The sequence below is a fragment of the Cupressus sempervirens genome, chromosome 8 (genome assembly GCF_028749045.1).
Source record: "Cupressus sempervirens isolate cs-2001-9-10 chromosome 8, ASM2874904v1, whole genome shotgun sequence".
Taxonomy (NCBI): domain Eukaryota; kingdom Viridiplantae; phylum Streptophyta; class Pinopsida; order Cupressales; family Cupressaceae; genus Cupressus; species Cupressus sempervirens.
This window is the reverse complement of record NC_143125.1, coordinates 296120906-296134533: the sequence shown is the minus strand read 5'-3', so window position 1 is coordinate 296134533 and position 13628 is coordinate 296120906. Positions and strand designations below refer to the sequence as shown.

Sequence of the window (13628 nt, the reverse complement as noted above, 5' to 3'; positions counted from 1 at the left end):
AGAATTCTGCTTTACATTTAAGACAAAACACATATAGCTGCAGTACCATTTCATTTGGTCAATTTTGGATGTTGGATAGTTAAAGCTAAAGAAAATACATACAGATGATAATCCAACAGATATGTTTACCAAGGCAGTTACACAGGAGAAGTTGAACTCCTCTTCAATTTTGATTGGTTTTTCAGACTGAATAGAATAAAAGAACAACAGAGTCCAGGGTGGCTTGATATTCTAGTGGGAGCTATAGGTTTAGCAATGCTATAATTAGTCTCTAAGTGGAAGGTTATTGTTGTGGAGTTTGATCACTCTCCAAGTGGGAGATTATTGTGATGTGGAGCTTAATAAGACTTGGAGGTTTATTTGGCGTGGTTTCCCCCTCAGATTTTTTCTACAGGGGTTTTCCCAAGACAAGGTCAAGGGGCAACACCCTTTATGGAGTCCTCAAGTAGCGCCCTAGGTGTGCTCCCTATCGCAGCAAAGGGTGGGGTTGAGGGGCAACAACCACGAAGGGGTTTTTGGGGGTAGAGCCTCTGAAGCCAAAATTGACTACTATTGTAAAAAGCGTTGGTTATTATTTTTCCATTTGGACGACTTATTCTAGCCCTAATTTTGTAAGCAGCAAAAACTTGTATAAAATGGCTTAGGGTTAGGGATTTCAAAATGTATGATAATATTGTAGCTTCTTGTGGCGGTATTGAGTTGTAAGGGATTGCAAATTGTAATCACTAGATAATAATAATATTGGACTTGCTGTTGGTGGACATAGCCCAGGGATTGGGTGAATCATGTTAAATCCTTGTGTCTTGTGTTCTCTTCTATGTGATTTATTGTTTTCCTATGTTACCCCAGGTTTCCAAGATGGGGGGATGTGGGGACAGGGAAATGGGTTTTCGAGACGAATTTTTTTTTTTCTCGGAGCAGGGGACGGCAAGGGACGACAGTGGGAACAGCTTTATAAAAAGTAGAGAAAATTTAAAATATACAGGGAAATTTTAAATATTCATATAAAAACATGGATAATGCATGCTTATATAAATTATAGAACCTTAACATATAATGTTTGTGTTAAATAATTTAAATTTAGAGTTCACATGAGAGTGGAAATCAAATAAATTATCAAAACTGAAACATTAATTTTATGGGACAGCCAAGGGAATAGTTTCCGGAAGTTTTCGAGTTTCTGGGATGGGGGGACGAGGGGACGGGGTCAATTTTTGCCAGAAACGCGTCCCCGAGTAACATAGTTGTTTTCTAATATTGGTTGTATTTGCATGTAATTGTTATTTCTATCCATGGTTAGTGCTAATGCTAAGGTTATTCTTAAGATGCTAGAATTATTGCGCAAAGGTCGCGTGAAACAAACTACAAGCGACATCCCTCAAAGCCTAACCCTAGTATTGGGATGATCCATCATGTGTTCGAAATTACTTTGCCTCTCCCTTCCACAAACTCCCTACACTAAGATACATAGAAATAGATAAGAAATAATATTTCATATCTATATAAAATATATTTCATTGCATAGATTTATATATAATAGATTTATTTATCCATGTATAGAATAAATTTATATCATAATTATATATTACTTATTCACTATAATATTTAAATTATCTTTTACTAATCATGTATAAAAAGTTTAATTATAATAGTAATTTCAAAGTTCGTGACAAAGTCATTTAATATGATTAACCATTATTAATGTAAGATGTTAGGAAAGATAAAAAATGTGTCCCTTTTAGTAATGGAAATTGCTTGATTTATTTATTTGTTTTTCAACTAATTTTCCTTGTGAAATTACTTTCCTTATTTCTTCTTCTCTCATAGGAAATCAAATATGGTTAATCTATAATATAGCTCAGCTCTTAAACCTTCCCTTATTTCTACGTGGGACCCAAGCTCTATATGCTCCCTTTCTTAGAATGATATTTTTATTGATATTATTGTCTTCTACCTTTTTGTCCTTATTTGAGTGCTTTTGTTAAGTTTGATGTTTCTTTTTGTTTTTAGTAATTTTTCCTATCCCACAAGGATTTTTGCATTTTCCTTATTATGATTCTCATTATTTGGTCTTTCGATTGTTTTAAACTTCCTCTCATTTGGCTTCCCACGTGTATGGGTTCTTGAATCATTAAGATGTTTCTTATTATTTTTCGTATATCTTTCGATTTTCTTTGGCGGGTTTTCATACTTGTTTTTGGTATTATGCAGGGTTCCTTTCCTTTTGTTTATTGATTCCTTCTCATTATTTTTCTAAATAAGGGTTGTTTTCACCAATCTCTTGTGTGCTGGTTATATTTCTTCCTTCAACGGTGTCACCTGGAATAGTAGCCATGTTTTTTTTTTACAATCAGCATTCAATGCCATGTATTTCTAATGTGGAGGTGTATACATTTGGCGGGTAGCAAAATTTCTCTAGGTTGATATATCATTTTTCTTCCTTCTTGATAAATTCATCCGATCCTTATATCTTTTATGGTTCCTTGCCAAATCAGTCTTCCATATTCACATGCTCTCCAAGAATGAGAATTTTTTTGATCATAAAACATTACTGCATCTAAGACTCTACTCGCCATTCCTCATGTAACATATCTCACTCCTCCATATGAGTTGCTTATACAAATTATTTTTTCATTGAATTATAAAATCTCTTATATGATGTCTTGTCTCTCTTGTTGCCTTTGACTAATCTAATTTCTATATCCTTATTATCTCATTCATCTACAAGCACTGCTTCAAATACAAATGAATATTGAAGATTTTCGAGGTCTTCGAAAGTTTAACCAGTGTGGATCCATCATGTTGTATAAATAACACAGACGAAAATGAGAATAAGTGTCACAATAAGCCTTGACTATTGATATCTTCCCACAAATACAATCCTTTTGGCAATAATATATCGTAGTTAAAATATTTCGGATCTTATGCCTTTGCTATTCCCCTTATACATCAATTTTTCGGGCATAACATGCTATTGATTGGTGAATTTTCAGAATGGTGATGTATTCATTGAATGCTTGATAAGGCTCTAGTAACTTAGAAGAGGTTCCTCATTGTGTATTTTTGGGCTCTCTTATATCCATTGATATTTTACTAGTAAGTTTCAGACATACTTTTTTTGAACTCTTCTCTTTGTTTGGTCTCGATCAGTGCCTTTTCCTCATTCTTATTGCAAGTTGACTCTAAGCATAGACATGTATGTTACTATCTCTATAATGTTGATTGGATCATCTGTGTATAAAAAGTGATTTCACTATTTGTCTTATATGCTCTATGCACTATGCAAAACTATGGGCCATTTCTACCAATCGTTAGTGAGAAATATAATCTCCTTATCTTTTCCTTGGCTTCCTCTAATATCTTCAATGTTTGTCATTGAACATGTTCAGAACTTGTCATTCATTGGTCCATCTATTTTTTTTTTAAATTTCCAATACTCTTTGGGTACTTTAACTATGTTCCTTGTATAGGATGGCAGGATGATAGCTCTAATACCAATTGCGATGTTCCTAATTAGACCTTAAGTTTGAGAATGAATGATAGTGGTTATGAAAATTATTGAATGAATTATATTGTCTGATGACGCTGAAATGAATGATTTATCGACTATTTATACCTATAGATTTACCATTTTCTAAGGTTGTGTCCTTTGGAAGATTATAATTTCATTGCATTATGATACTGATAATAGTTTATTACTATGTACCTTCGAGTTTCCGGGATGGGAACAGTGGGGGAATGGCAGGATGGGTTTCTAGGACGACAATTTTTTTTGGCAATTTTGGAGGAAAGGGGGTAGAAAATGGGTACAGCTATATATATATATATAGAAATTTTTTTAAATATACATTGAAATTTGCAAATATGCATGTCATTCATATGAAACTAAGCACAAAGCATATCATTTAAACATTATAGAACCATAACATACAACATTTGAATGCTATCTAGGAAATAATAACCGATTTCAGTTTCAGTAGTCAATATGCATATCAATATGTGAACACAAATATATAAATATAAGTTTAGCAGTGAACAATATCATAAATCTGAATATCTAAATATGCTCAAAGCTATAGGCCTAAAGGCTAAAGTGCTGCCATAAAGTAATAAGTATCAATGTATCATAATCATGTTTAAGTTCAACATAGAAAACAAAACATAGAAATATGAAGCAAACTGCTGCTCCTATTCTGCCTCTACTACCATGGCATCAAATTTAGAGTCCTCCTCACTATCATCCTCTACAAGAAGCGTAGTCTCATCTAATGGAACTCCAACCAATCCTGGTGCTGTGTCATCCTCATTTATCTGAGCCACATCCTTAGGCTCAACATCCCACCACAAAGCTGGTGTCTACCTATACTTTGGAGTTTAACGATTTGCAAGTGGAAGAGGATGATGCACTATCACCAGCTTCTCTGCTCTTTTAAAGTTAAGTCTGTTCCACTTGATAGAGTGGATAAATGAATATGTGGATCAATTCTTCTCTACAGCTGAGGAACTAGAAACCTGTGCAAGGAGGTGAGTGGCAAGCGTTTTTAACTTAGGTGTATCTCTCTCTCCCATGCTAGGTCCACCATCCAATAGGATCTCTTTGTGCCTAAACAACTCTATCCAACCTTGCTTCTGGCTTACTCAAGTTTGGGCCACAAAGGTTGGTGAAGTCAAGGAACTGTGCACAAAGAGTAGAGGCCTCTTGAGCTAAATACATTTTATCAATAGCACTTGTGAAGCCATCCAATACCTCGGGATCATCACATGGGAGGCCCCTTCCACCTAACTGTGCATGCCATTTGGGATTTAGAGCAAACCTTTCATATGAAGCAGGGTATTCATCATGTTCCACCTCCGCGTCTCAATAGGCCTAATATGCTCCTCATAAAACCTTAATATAGGATCCTTTGCTGCAACAATTCTCTTTATCTTCCCTAACATGCTGTCAATAGTCTCATATATCTCTCCCAAACTAGGAACGTCAGTATCAACATATCTAATGGCATCTAGAATGGGTGCTATGATAGAGTAAATATATTTGCAAAACGCAAACAAAAATTAAAATCAGAATTAGAAATTTAAGAATTTTAAGACTGTTAGTATGAAAATCAGCAAGCAAAAAACTAACATCAAATTTAAAAATCAGCAACTTACCTCATTGTGGACCACCAACTCTCATCAAGGATCCTTTGCTTTACTGTTTTTCCTTTAGAGGACTTAGAATTGGACCATCGTCGCCACTCTAGATTCACCACCATTAATTGAAGGGCCTCATACACCTCAATCATCCTCTCCATCAAGATGAAATATGTGCAATGCCTATAGCAGCAATTATAAATTAAAATATTAATAATGTTAAACATTAATGATTAAAAACATCACATGTAAGTTTGTAACACTTATAAACAAAAATAACTTAAAACAAACTAAAAGTAAACTTTAATTGAATTGATATACCTTGTTTTGGCTGGTTTGAGAAACACCTTTTTAGAGAAGGACCTGAATAGAGAAAGTGAGGTGTGGTGGTTGCAAATAAACATTTGCACTTCTCTAGCTTCTACCACTGTCTGTTTCACTCGTTCAATCTTCCCTATGTCCTTCAATGTATTATTCAAGGCATGAACACAAAGGGTCCAAAAGATGTGCCTATAAGCACCCTTTGTCACCATACCAGCTGATTTGCACATAGGTGCAAAATCTGTGATAACTTGTACAACACTAGACGATCCAACCTCCTCTATGGCATCTCTCAAAATGGTGAATTGAAATCCTTCTTTCCTGAGTAGTCTATGACTTAAAAAAAAAAAAGAGCCAACAGGGGATGTGACAATGATAACATCGGTTCACCCATCCATCACAATAGAGCAGCCCGTCCTAACCCAAGTGCATTTCATATCTTCAAACAACAAAGCAGTCTTTGAGTACTCTTCATCTAGGATGGTGGTTCGTAGCTTATGCTCACCAAGGGGTACAAATGAGAGATTCATATTTAATATATCTTTTACCATTTGTTTAAAATAAGTGGAACGGGCTACATGATATGGGACAGACAATTTTTTTGGCAATATATCCTTTGCCTGTGCATTAAACATACTTTCCACAGAGCTCTTCTCACCACTACTCATCTTTCTCTTCCCTCTAGACTCAGTAGGGCTACCACTAGTACCAATGGTGGATGATATATACCTAGATGATTGTGATGGAATAGATAGTGATGTGAGTGTCAAATTTTGCCCCTCCATTTCAGCCTCTAAATGCAATCTTTGAAATTCTAATCTTTGTTCGTCAGTCAAGTTAGGACAAGCTTTGACTCTATGACATGTAACACCTAAAAAGTGTGACTTCACCCTTGGCTGCCTTAAAATCATCAAGACAAACATGGCAATCCATCACCCTAGTCCCTCCTGAATTCTTTTTATCTTTTGGCCTAGGTGTGACATATTGGAGAAGACGTTTTTTTCTCTTGAAAGAACCCTTTGCAAAATCCTTCATAATGGTGTAAGGGTATTTAAACAAATTAGATTTAGGATCAACTCTTTTCCTAGTCCCACTACTAGCAACATCACCCCCAACCACATTTTCTTCCTCATCACCACTACTACTAGTACTCTCATTGTTGCTCATTGTGCTTTGTTTTGAGATTTAAATATGCAATGGAAATATGGGCTGAAACAATGAAAAATAAATAAAAATTTAAACTTTTCAAGCTACAAATGTATTTTAAAAATGGAAAATGGAAGCATAAAGAATTCCATACTTGGTGCACAAAATGGAAGCTCAAACCCTTGGTCAAGCTCTTGGAAGCAAAAAAATCACCCCCTCTTTTTGCAAAATGAAAACCCTAGCCAATTGCAACACACTCCAACTTCACTTGCAAATCCAAACAAATGACAAAACAACCAAAATGTGGTCTCTTTTAACATTTTAGTGCATTTGGAGGGGTGGGGCCCACCTGAGCAACCAAGTTAGGAGCCTTAAATTTATGTTTTAGTGTTAACTTTTTTATTTTTTACATACAAAAAATTGGGGACTAGTATGGTCAAGGGATGTCTAGGCTTTCCCTTTCCGTATCGGGGATGACAAGCAGTCCCCCTTTTCTTACCCAAGCATCCCTGAGTTTCGGAGATGTCCCTTGGTGATTTGATCATTTTGGGGATGGCTTGGGGATGTCCCATACCCGTCCTCTTGTCCTGGGGATGTCCCCGTCTTAGAAACTCGAGTTTTTATGCTGAGGACACATCCCCGGGGTATGTGGGTTTATTATATATAATTTATTTATTTAATTTTTAAAGGATCCAATTTATTTGTTAATTTCTAAATATATGATAATCATAATATTGATAGTATATTTATCTCTATTATATTATTTTAATATTTGACATAGCATGCAATAGATATAATATTAATTATTTTACTATATTTATCTATATATAATATTAATGAATATATTAACTATTTATTTATTAATCTTATTATGATTAGTTGTATAATAGCATTTATATTCATATGTTTAAATATATGATCATCAATTTGTTTATAATATTTATTTATTATTATATTTTGATTTTATTTATTATTTATATTTAAATCATATTTTATTGATTATGGTTCCAAATGTGGGGATATTACAATAATAAAAACTTAATCATATATATATATATAGAAGCTACCAAACATCAACAGTTATCACAAATGTCCTTTTCAACTGAAGGTGACCATTAGTTTTATAACAACCCTATTTCTAAAACTAGAGATAAAGATCTCTATCTCAGCTACAATCTTCAACAGTTAACTGGATTATACCAAGGTTTAGGTTTATTTTCATGGCTTTTGTATTATCCTATGTAGGGGTCTCCATGAGTCAGCCGATATATCTATTGAAAAGAGCTGCCAAGTTTAGGAATACAATAACTTGATCTTTGAAGCAGAGGTAAATCAATCTAACATAATTTATGCTGATAGAAGTGGTTATGTCGATTTCTTGTCTTGAGGATGCAGTAGTCTATTTTGTTATCTTTCTGTTCATTTATGGATGACTGCTAGCACTAATTGCAGATTTATATCAAGTCTACTAATTGTTGAGCTTATCCTATAAGATCTTTGTTTCACCGAACTCGTTTAATTCTTTTTTAATTGCTATCTTTTTGAGGCCAGGTAATTGAATCTCTAGGTTTGACCGCATCTCTTAACAAGTTTAGTGACAGATTTGTAGTCATAGTGTGGCAGAGCTGGTATCTTAAGTCAAGTTGTGGCAGGTTATTTATGAAACATACAAGCATTTGTTCATTTTAGTTGCATCTTCAAGGCTTCTAACTACTAAAAGAGATACCAGTCATTATTGCACTATGATTTGCGTTAAAGAATCCTGGAACCAAATGTTTCTTTGAATCTTCGTTGTAAACTCAAAAAAATGGAAAAGAAAGAAATGAAAATACTAATTACTAGAGAAGGTTTAAATAAGTCAATGGTGTTTGAAAAGCATATCTAATTACTTAAAAAGTTACTAGGGTAAAAAGGTCTTTTATTAGAAAAAATAGCTTACTACTAGGCAGTGAAAAGGCTTAAACATACCAATACCTAAAGTGTTATTAAACCTCAAATCTTAAGAATTAAGTACAAATAGCCCAATGAGTGAAGGATGCGGTAATATTGAGATTTCAATTCTTTAACGAAAGGTGTCTTCAAGGATGGCACCCACTTTTAGTTATGTTGTAAAGTGAAATTTACATGCATCAAGCTTCTTAGCAAAAATGACTTTTCTGCATTTTCTTACCATATATATGTTGACTATTATGCTTCTGTAAATAAATGAAGAGCATCAGCATGCATTATCCATCTTTAGGTGCATTGGAGAAATCCATAGGCAAGCCATTTTTAATGGCTATAGATTTGGTAAAAATGGATTCAACCCCCTATATAAGGAGACAATTTATGAAGTCAGAGACAATGTGTATAGAATAAATGAGAAAGAAACAGGTTATTTTATTGTTACAATTACATTTTTATGATGCTTTCAGTCAGCTTCCTTATTCAACAAAACATAAAATTTGATATTTAAAGTAAATTGTACATGCATCTTCTTTATTAAAAATATATCGGTTTGAGTATTTTGAGAGTATATGTTTAGCATAACTAATAAAAGTAGCATGTGAATAAATATCATCATTTGAGATTTTTGTAAGCTTTGTGTGAATGATGAGTTTCCCATCGAACAAGAAGTAGAATTTGGGTGTTTTAATGATATGTCAATTGTTTTAAAGCAGATGCATCTGTTCTAGAGCTTTACCTGCTTGTATCTATGAAGAGATTGGAGACAAAAGATTGCAACTCATACAAATTCAATGCTATTATGAAAGGTTTTCTACCTTTCTATCACTTTCTACAATTATCCACACCGTACTCCAGAAAAAATACATAACTGCCTCTGTTGTTTGGCATTGGAACAGAATACACACATTTACATAATGCTCATCCTACTTGTGATCTCTATTCAAGACAAATTTGTTTGAGAGTAAGTACGACATCTGAGCAGCTTTTCAAGGCTTTATGAATTCATATATTCATATTGTATATGAATATAAGAGATTTCTGTACTTAGTTTGTATATTATTCAAATTCATATTTATTGTGTTTATAGTGTTTTAATGCAGTTGCTTTCTTGCCTTTTGGTTAAGTGGAATTGGTATAGGGTTTTGTTGTCTTGACTCGGACATAGATAGCCACTAAACAAAAACATTAATTAGATTGAAGATATGAGAATTCAGAAGTTCTTACTCTTTTTGTAATATCTAAGATTGATTATCAATTGCAGTTTCAAGTTGTCTTAAGGTTCCTGTGAAAGACTATGACCCACAAAAGTATCCTAAATGGAATTGAGACCTGATTTTTCTTTTGGACTAGTGCTATTGCTCAGTTCACTTTTTGATTTGAGATTTGCAATGTGAGCTACTGTGAGGTCTAAAGCTTCCAAAGTCAAAATTTAGTAAAGAAATTTGTAGGTGCTTTCCTTTTTCAAACAAGGTTAGACGAGGACGGGGGTACTTGGATACTTGGGTTACCAGTACGGGTACGGCTATTTTTCAAAGTAGGGGACAGGGTGCTGCTATTTTTCTTTGATGGTGTGCTAGCTTGGAGACCTAGAAGTGCCATGTGTGTGTGTGTATGTAAGGTAAGCTGGCATGTTTGGTTAGTATAGTCTTGTCAACACTTCTATATCTTCTTGGTGCCAGCAATTATGTATAAGGCTGTATTTCTTGACTCTGATACCGATTTTTGGCCCTAGTGCCTGGCTTCCGCATTCGATATGGACGGATGCGGGAAGCCTCCGGATGCCTGCGGGTGGCTTCCGGGCTCAGCTTCCACCCGCATCCGAATGCCTGCGGGTGGCTTCCGAGCAGCATCTGCAGGGAATCCGAGAGCATCCGGACGCATCTGCGGGAGTTAGGCGGAAAACCAATAAAATAATATATATTTTAACTTAAAACTATGAAACAACATGTGACTAAAAGCATTTTTTAAAGCATTTTTTCACAATAAAACCCTAAAACGACCCTAGAAGACAACATAGAAGCATTCACAAGAGTCATTTTAGAGTTTTGTTTGCACCTACAACCACTCCTTCATTGTGAAGCTAAGTTCAGCATTTTCGAAGAGGATCGATCGAAGAGGGAGAGATAGCTTTCTCAAAGAAGTTTAAACCATTCAAGGTAAGTGATCAATCCTTTTCTTAAGTATTTAGATGAATTTTTTTGAGTTTTTGATGATTTTTTTAAGTTCTTGAAGATTTTTTTAAAGTTTTTTTCAAATTTTTTTTTTTTTCAAAGATATGTAGAAGCAACTTTGGGTATCTATTTTAGTAGTTTTTTTCACTTCTTTCCACTTGTATGCATGATCATTGATGTTCATCGTTGTTAGGAACTAATTAAAATTTATTTATTTTCTTATAAAATAGGTTGCAAAAAACTAGACAAGAATGGATACCGGTGGTAATGCTAGTCAAAGTTCAGTGGGGGGCCAAGGAGGGGAAGGGACTGACAATTTCAAAATTGATGTAGGTTCTCCTTTGTGGAGACATACAACACGGATATCACAGGTTTCAGGAGGTGGCTCATACTATTGGGAGTGCAATTATTGTCAAAGTAACAAAGGAAAACCTTTCAATAGCTCATATTCTCGAGTGAAGCTTCATTTTATAGGCCTTGCTGGCAAAGGATTTGGAATGTGCAAAGGCAAAAATGGTACTGGGATGACTAGCGCAGAAATACTTTCATTCGTAAGAGAACAAGAAGCTGCTGATGCATTGACCAATAGATCAAAAAAAAGCTACTATCAAGGTCCTTCCTCAAAGAGCAAGCCAAAGACACCCACTGAACCAATGGCATCCTCCCAACACCCATTCTTGCAGGTACCTGTGCCAGAAGAGGATGAGGAAGAAGTGGAAATTTCAACCCGTAAAAGAGGCCCATTGGACACCGCATTTAAAATGGAGACAAGAGACCACGCTGATGAAGCTATTGCACGTTGCCTCTATGCGAATGGGCTTTCTTTCAACTTGGTGAGATAACCATATTGGAAGGAAATGGTGGCAGCAATCAAAGAATCACCAGCTGACTACACAAGCCCGGGCTATGAAAAGGTGCATACAACTTTATTGCAACAAGAGAGGGCACATATAGAGAGAGACCTTCAACCAATCAAAAAATCTTGGAAAACTTCGGGTCTAACTATTGTGTCAGATGGTTGGAAGGATACAAGAAACCGGCCACTGATTAATGTGATTGCAAATTCCCCCAAAGGGGCAATGTTTTTGAAGGCCATTGATTGTGAAAGGCAAGTGAAGGATTCAGAATTCATTTCTAGAATTCTCATTGAGGCCATTGAGATGGTGGGTAGTGAGAATGTGGTATAGGTGGTCACTGAGAATGCCAAAAATTGCAGGGGTGCAGGTGCTTTAGTTGAGAGTCGGTATGACCATATTTTTTGGACTCCATGCACTGTTCACTCCCTTAACTTGATCATGCAGAGGATTGGCACTGAAGTAGATTGGGTGAAGAAAATATATGAAGAGGGGGAGGACATACAGATGTTTGTGACCAACCACCACATGTCACAATCCATTTTTAGAACATACTCCAAATTGGAGTTGCTGAAGGTAAATTAATTTTTTTTAATTACTAAGTTTCATGATTTTGTAATTTAGTTAAAAATTAAAATTTATAATTATATTGTCAATTGACATATTGTTAACTTTCTTAGGTTGTTGAGACCCGTTTTGCATCTCATACAATCGTTATGAGACGACTCCTCAAGGTAAAAGATGCATTAAGTCAAATGGTCATCGGTCATCAATGGGGTGTATGGAAGATCGCAAATTCAGAAAGAGCACAAAGGATCAAGAATTTGATCTTGAATGAGAGTTGGTGGGCTCGTGTGGCATATGTATTGGATTTCACCGAGCCCATCATGACTATGCTCCGTTTTGCTGATGCAGATACACCTTGCTTAGGGGATGTGTATGATGGCATGGACACCATGGTTGAGAAGGTAAAACATTCTATACAAGCACATGAGAGTGACCCCACGCAATGTGAAGCCTTATGCAACAAGTGCAAGCAATTATCAACCATCGCTAGAATAAGATGACTACCCCATTGCACCTCCTTGCATATGCCTCATCTCCTAGGTACTATAGTGAGGAGATAGCTGGTATGCCGGGTAGAGTTGCACCATTTGCGGATGAGGAGGTTGCTGAGGGGTGCCACAAAGCCCTTTCAAGACTCTTACCACTGGAAGAAATGCATGAAAAAGTGAGGAAAAAATTTGGGTTGTTTGCTTCGGGGTTAAAGCATTCTCCATTTGCACTAAAGGACCAAAATAGAATGGGAGCTATCACATGGTGGTACATGTATGGTCAACCTTTCAAGCATCTTCAACCTCTTGCAATCAAAGTCCTATCACAAGTAAGTTTTTTATTTTGTTTTGTAAATTTGTTTTAAAATTTTATGTTTACACTTGCATTGTAGAATTTAGTGTTTCACACATTCTATAAAATTAATTTGCTTTTCATTTGTATGATTTGTGACAACTATATAGGTTGCTAGTTCTTCTGCTGCTGAAAAGAATTGGAGTACATACTCCTTTATCCATTTGGTGAAGCGCAACCGGTTAGGCTCCAAGAAAGTTGAGGACTTGGTCTTTGTCCACACCAACTTGCGTCTTTTGTCACGTAAGAATGATCATTACAAGGAAGGGGCAACAAAGCTTTGGGATGTAGCCCCTGAGTGTGCAGATTTGGATGCAACACTTCATGATCTTGTTACAGTTGGAGACGGTGATGATGTTAGTGTGGCACGTGGTGCATCTAGCATAAGTGGAACCATGCTTGGTTCAAATGATCTTTCAGCAGTTGGAGATGACAATGAGAATGTGAATTTTCTTGCAAATCCTTATGATTCAGAGCCAGACTCTGATTGATTGAATCTTCAAACTTCAATCATTTACCATGTTTTTAAATTTTATTTTGTTGGAATCTTGAACATGACCTATTTGAACTTATTGTTTAAGAGTCAAGACTAAACGCTAATGTTGGACAAGCACATATTGATATTGATATATGAATGTCATATGAATTT

At 35.4% G+C, this 13628-nt stretch overlaps 1 pseudogene across 1 annotated transcript in view; it reads left to right on the top strand.

Moving 5' to 3' along the window:
• Positions 1 to 13628, top strand: part of LOC149542591 (origin of replication complex subunit 4-like) — a 264049-nt pseudogene that overhangs the window by 205329 nt on the left and 45092 nt on the right. Inside the window, exons 14-15 of the transcript XR_016355108.1 lie at positions 9259 to 9353; positions 9444 to 9508. The product of XR_016355108.1 is annotated as an origin of replication complex subunit 4-like (transcript). The remainder of the gene's footprint in view (positions 1 to 9258; positions 9354 to 9443; positions 9509 to 13628) is intronic.